The sequence below is a fragment of the Tribolium castaneum genome, unplaced genomic scaffold (genome assembly GCF_031307605.1).
Source record: "Tribolium castaneum strain GA2 unplaced genomic scaffold, icTriCast1.1 ptg000038l, whole genome shotgun sequence".
In the NCBI taxonomy this organism is placed as follows: domain Eukaryota; kingdom Metazoa; phylum Arthropoda; class Insecta; order Coleoptera; family Tenebrionidae; genus Tribolium; species Tribolium castaneum.
This window is the reverse complement of record NW_026986638.1, coordinates 62,501-68,103: the sequence shown is the minus strand read 5'-3', so window position 1 is coordinate 68,103 and position 5,603 is coordinate 62,501. Positions and strand designations below refer to the sequence as shown.

At 44.9% G+C, this 5,603-nt stretch overlaps 2 non-coding genes and 1 pseudogene across 2 annotated transcripts; all 3 read left to right on the top strand.

Moving 5' to 3' along the window:
* LOC135267472 (small subunit ribosomal RNA) lies at positions 1 to 1,923 on the top strand. The gene has a single exon (XR_010335895.1). It is a non-coding gene; the product is annotated as a small subunit ribosomal RNA (ribosomal RNA).
* Positions 1,924 to 3,642: 1,719 nt separating this feature from the next.
* LOC135267478 (5.8S ribosomal RNA) lies at positions 3,643 to 3,799 on the top strand. Its single transcript, XR_010335899.1, has one exon. It is a non-coding gene; the product is annotated as a 5.8S ribosomal RNA (ribosomal RNA).
* A 476-nt stretch (positions 3,800 to 4,275) lies between these two features.
* Positions 4,276 to 5,603, top strand: part of LOC135267476 (large subunit ribosomal RNA) — a 10,516-nt pseudogene continuing 9,188 nt past the window's right edge.

Sequence of the window (5,603 nt, the reverse complement as noted above, 5' to 3'; positions counted from 1 at the left end):
TCCCTGGTTGATCCTGCCAGTAGTCATATGCTTGTCTCAAAGATTAAGCCATGCATGTCTCAGTACAAGCCAAATTAAGGTGAAACCGCGAAAGGCTCATTAAATCAGTTATGGTTCCTTAGATCGTACCCACATTTACTTGGATAACTGTGGTAATTCTAGAGCTAATACATGCAAACAGAGCTCCGACCGGAGACGGAAGGAGCGCTTTTATTAGATCAAAACCAATCGGTGGCGGTTTCGCCGTCATCGTACAACTTGGTGAATCTGAATAACTTTACGCTGATCGCACGGTCTCGCACCGGCGACGCATCTTTCAAATGTCTGCCTTATCAACTGTCGATGGTAGGTTCTGCGCCTACCATGGTTGTAACGGGTAACGGGGAATCAGGGTTCGATTCCGGAGAGGGAGCCTGAGAAACGGCTACCACATCCAAGGAAGGCAGCAGGCGCGCAAATTACCCACTCCCGGCACGGGGAGGTAGTGACGAAAAATAACGATACGGGACTCATCCGAGGCCCCGTAATCGGAATGAGTACACTCTAAACCCTTTAACGAGGATCAATTGGAGGGCAAGTCTGGTGCCAGCAGCCGCGGTAATTCCAGCTCCAATAGCGTATATTAAAGTTGTTGCGGTTAAAAAGCTCGTAGTCGAATTTGTGTCCCGCGCCGCCGGTTCATCGTTCGCGGTGTTAACTGGCGTTTCGCGGGACGTCCTGCCGGTGGGCTTAGCTCGAGAGGGCGGCCCAACTCAATCCCGCCGCGGTGCTCTTCATTGAGTGTCGAGGTGGGCCGGCACGTTTACTTTGAACAAATTAGAGTGCTTAAAGCAGGCTAAAACTTCGCCTGAATACTGTGTGCATGGAATAATGGAATAGGACCTCGGTTCTATTTTGTTGGTTTTCGGAACCCCGAGGTAATGATTAATAGGAACGGATGGGGGCATTCGTATTGCGACGTTAGAGGTGAAATTCTTGGATCGTCGCAAGACGGACAGAAGCGAAAGCATTTGCCAAAAACGCTTTCATTGATCAAGAACGAAAGTTAGAGGTTCGAAGGCGATCAGATACCGCCCTAGTTCTAACCATAAACGATGCCAGCTAGCGATCCGCCGACGTTCCTCCGATGACTCGGCGGGCAGCTTCCGGGAAACCAAAGCTTTTGGGTTCCGGGGGAAGTATGGTTGCAAAGCTGAAACTTAAAGGAATTGACGGAAGGGCACCACCAGGAGTGGAGCCTGCGGCTTAATTTGACTCAACACGGGAAACCTCACCAGGCCCGGACACCGGAAGGATTGACAGATTGAGAGCTCTTTCTTGATTCGGTGGGTGGTGGTGCATGGCCGTTCTTAGTTGGTGGAGCGATTTGTCTGGTTAATTCCGATAACGAACGAGACTCTAGCCTGCTAAATAGGCGTATTTCGACATCCCAAATGCCGGCTGGAGCCGGGTTCGCCCGGTCTCTATGTGCGGTTTTTACTGTCGGCGTACAAACAATTCTTCTTAGAGGGACAGGCGGCTTCTAGCCGCACGAGATTGAGCAATAACAGGTCTGTGATGCCCTTAGATGTTCTGGGCCGCACGCGCGCTACACTGAAGGAATCAGCGTGTCCTCCCTGACCGAGCGGTCCGGGTAACCCGCTGAACCTCCTTCGTGCTAGGGATTGGGGCTTGCAATTGTTCCCCATGAACGAGGAATTCCCAGTAAGCGCGAGTCATAAGCTCGCGTTGATTACGTCCCTGCCCTTTGTACACACCGCCCGTCGCTACTACCGATTGAATGATTTAGTGAGGTCTTCGGACCGGTGCGCGGTGGCGTTTCGACGTTGCCGATGTTGCTGGGAAGATGACCAAACTTGATCATTTAGAGGAAGTAAAAGTCGTAACAAGGTTTCCGTAGGTGAACCTGCGGAAGGATCATTAACGTGTAAATGTTGTTGTTTAGTTGTCACACATACACACACATTTTGTCTGTGCTGATCAACAAAAAACACACATACATACACTATTCGTATGATGATCAATTCTCATACAAAATTCTTTATTATGCGTCGAACGGAAAAGCAACAACGGGTCGTCTTGCATTAAGCGGATCTGTTGTTACGTTTTTCGATTTTTTTTATAAATCGATTGTAAACGTGCCGTAAACGACGTTTTCAAAGAATTTTTTCGAACATTAACACGAATCAATATTGTCGAAAGATGGTTATGTGCTAACGTTTTATTATTGCTTTCGCAGTGCCGGTCTTAGCGTATTTCCATCATCGTATTCGCTTCGAAAAAAAGTACTAATACACAGTGGTGGTGTATAATTAATGTGCAAGAGATGTTGTTGTTGTTGTTGTAGTATTTGTATATGGTTGGAGTTATTTATAATAACAAACAAGAATGAATGAATGAATAATAATGGTGTCTGCCAATACGATCGTACTTTATGTACACGACTAAAACTTTATACATACAAACCATAATAATAAATAAACTCGAAACAACCAACAACAAAATTAATACGCTACTGTACATACAAATACACATTTATACATACCATCATTTTACTTAACCGATGGTGAGTGATGTTTGAAAAATAAACGCTTAGGCTTACGGTTTTGTAAGCCAGTCTTTGCGTATTTTCTTCATCGTATTCGCTTCGGAAAAAAGAAAATAAAGATGGTGTATAATTAATGTGTAAAAGAGATGTTGTAGTTGTAATTTAATTTGTAAATGGTTGGAGTTTATTAATAAATAAAAGGGGCTGTCTATTCGTCTGTACTTTATGTACAAGACTACAAAAACGTTTTATAACAATAAAAAGCTCGAAACAACCAATAACAAAATATACTACTACTATACTACTATACATACAAACGCACATTTATAAATACATAAAATCAATTTACTTTATCGATAGTGAGTGATGTTTGGAAAAAAACGCTTAGGCTTACGGTTTTCGGGTACCTGGGTTCCGCATGCGTCGAAGTAATAATTTACTTTAACGACGCGACGAACCGTAGGAATCTAAATAAAAAAGTTTATTAACTTTTTTAGATTCTGTGGGTTTTAAATGATATACGCCCGACTGACGAAGGAACGTTTTGCACTGCCTGTGCTTTTCTTTTGATTCGTTTTTATGTCGACGGACGTTCTTAGAATGCCCACCAAACGACGTATCACACAAAACACCCTACAATTGTATTGTTTGGTAAATATTGTTGTGATTAAGTTTGTAGCTGTGGCGTTTGTTTGAAGAAAACGTCTGGTTTTTCGACATATTTTCTATTTAATAAATATACATAATGCTTATCGCAAAAGGAGCAGAGTTTTATAGACAAAGTTGATAGAGAAAAAAAACCTAATAGATATATATACGTATTTATAAAACGTTAATATCATCGGGTTATTCTTTATGTAAACTTAAACTATAACTGCATACTCTTTTCGATAAGTAGATACAAATGCCACTTTAATTAAATAAAATATTATAAAATATAACGCCGAACGTTTCTTTCGATTGGTCCGTTTCTCACATATACATCACAATTGTAATAACCTTAAGTAGTTATTTTTGTTGTTGTGTGATGATGAAACGATTTCGATGTGGAACGGTGCGTTATGTAATAATATTTTAAATTTGTTTGAAAAGATTACCCTGAACGGTGGATCACTTGGCTCGTGGGTCGATGAAGAACGCAGCTAATTGCGCGTCAACTTGTGAACTGCAGGACACATGAACATCGACATTTCGAACGCACATTGCGGTCCTCGGATATACTGTTCCCGGACCACTCCTGGCTGAGGGTCGTGTCAATTTCAAAGACTGCTCGGTTTTTGTCTTAAACACAGCGCACAATGTTGTGTAGACAATTACGTCGGAGCGTGTTGGGTGCAAATATGACGCGTTACTATAATTGTTAATTGATTGTCGGTTGTCATAATAAAATATTATGCAACGTAGACAACAATAAAAACAATATAAAAAATAACGCGGCATCCTAAAACGCAATAGCGGCTGACATTCTTATTAGTTTGTTGGTACAAGTTGGTTTAGACGTAGCACGTCCGATATTAAAAAGCAGCCACAACGCTTAAATTTCGAACGAAGCGATCGTCGTGTCCGAGACGTTAAAGTTGTTTATATGCATATTTTATGCACTATAATTAACAACAACAACATTCTCGCAACGACGTCAGATCGATGTTTGAAATTGTTTGGAGGCAGCCATATAAACGGAATACGTGTAATTATCGTCTGACAAAATAAAGGCAAATTTATATTTGCGACCTCAGAGCAGGTGAGACTACCCGCTGAATTTAAGCATATTATTAAGCGGAGGAAAAGAAACTAACTAGGATTTCCTTAGTAGCGGCGAGCGAACAGGAAAAAGCCCAGCACTGAATCCCGCGGCCGAAACCGGACGCCGGGAAATGTGGTGTTAGGGAGGATCCGTCATCCCGAGATTGTGCGACGCGTCCAAGTCCATCTTGAACGGGGCCACAGCCCATAGAGGGTGCCAGGCCCGTAGTGACCGTTGCCGATAACGGGAGGATCTCTCCTCAGAGTCGGGTTGCTTGAGAGTGCAGCCCTAAGTGGGTGGTAAACTCCATCTAAGGCTAAATATGACCACGAGACCGATAGCGAACAAGTACCGTGAGGGAAAGTTGAAAAGAACTTTGAAGAGAGAGTTCAATAGTACGTGAAACCGTTCAGGGGTAAACCTGAGAAACCCGAAAGGTCGAAAGGGGAGATTCAGCGTGACTCGATAGCGGCGCTAAATGATCGTGCGACGAACGGCGTACGCGTCGTTCGCGCCTTTTGTTTATGCGAACCGAAGTCGAACGCGTGCACTTCTCCCCCAGTAGGACGTCGCGATCCTTTGGGTGTCGATCTAAGGCCCGCGGTGGAGCCCGTTCGAACGGTTCGCCGTTTCGGACGAACCCGCGGTGTTTCCCGGTCGACTCGCTCGAAGGTATGCATATGGCGCCGGGCCGCTACACAGTTAGCGTCCGACCATTGGCAAGCGCGTTCGTTTATGACGGTAATCGCACCTGGTGTCGGTTCTGTCTACGAATGGCTGTTCGCCAATGAGTTCTCGGACAGACTCGGTTGAAACGCCGATCTGCGACGCTATAGCTTTGGGTACTTTCAGGACCCGTCTTGAAACACGGACCAAGGAGTCTAGCATGTGCGCGAGTCATTGGGACATGACTAAACCTAAAGGCGCAATGAAAGTGAAAGTTCGTCTTGCACGGACTAAGGGAAGATGGGCGGCCGTTACGGCTGTCGCCCCGCACTCCCGGGGCGTCTCATTCTCATTGCGAGAAGAGGCGCACCAAGAGCGTACACGCTGGGACCCGAAAGATGGTGAACTATGCCTGGTCAGGACGAAGTCAGGGGAAACCCTGATGGAGGTCCGTAGCGATTCTGACGTGCAAATCGATCGTCGGAACTGGGTATAGGGGCGAAAGACTAATCGAACCATCTAGTAGCTGGTTCCCTCCGAAGTTTCCCTCAGGATAGCTGGCGCTCGTCGCTTACGAGTTTCATCCGGTAAAGCGAATGATTAGAGGCATTGGGGTCGAAACGGCCTCAACCTATTCTCAAACTT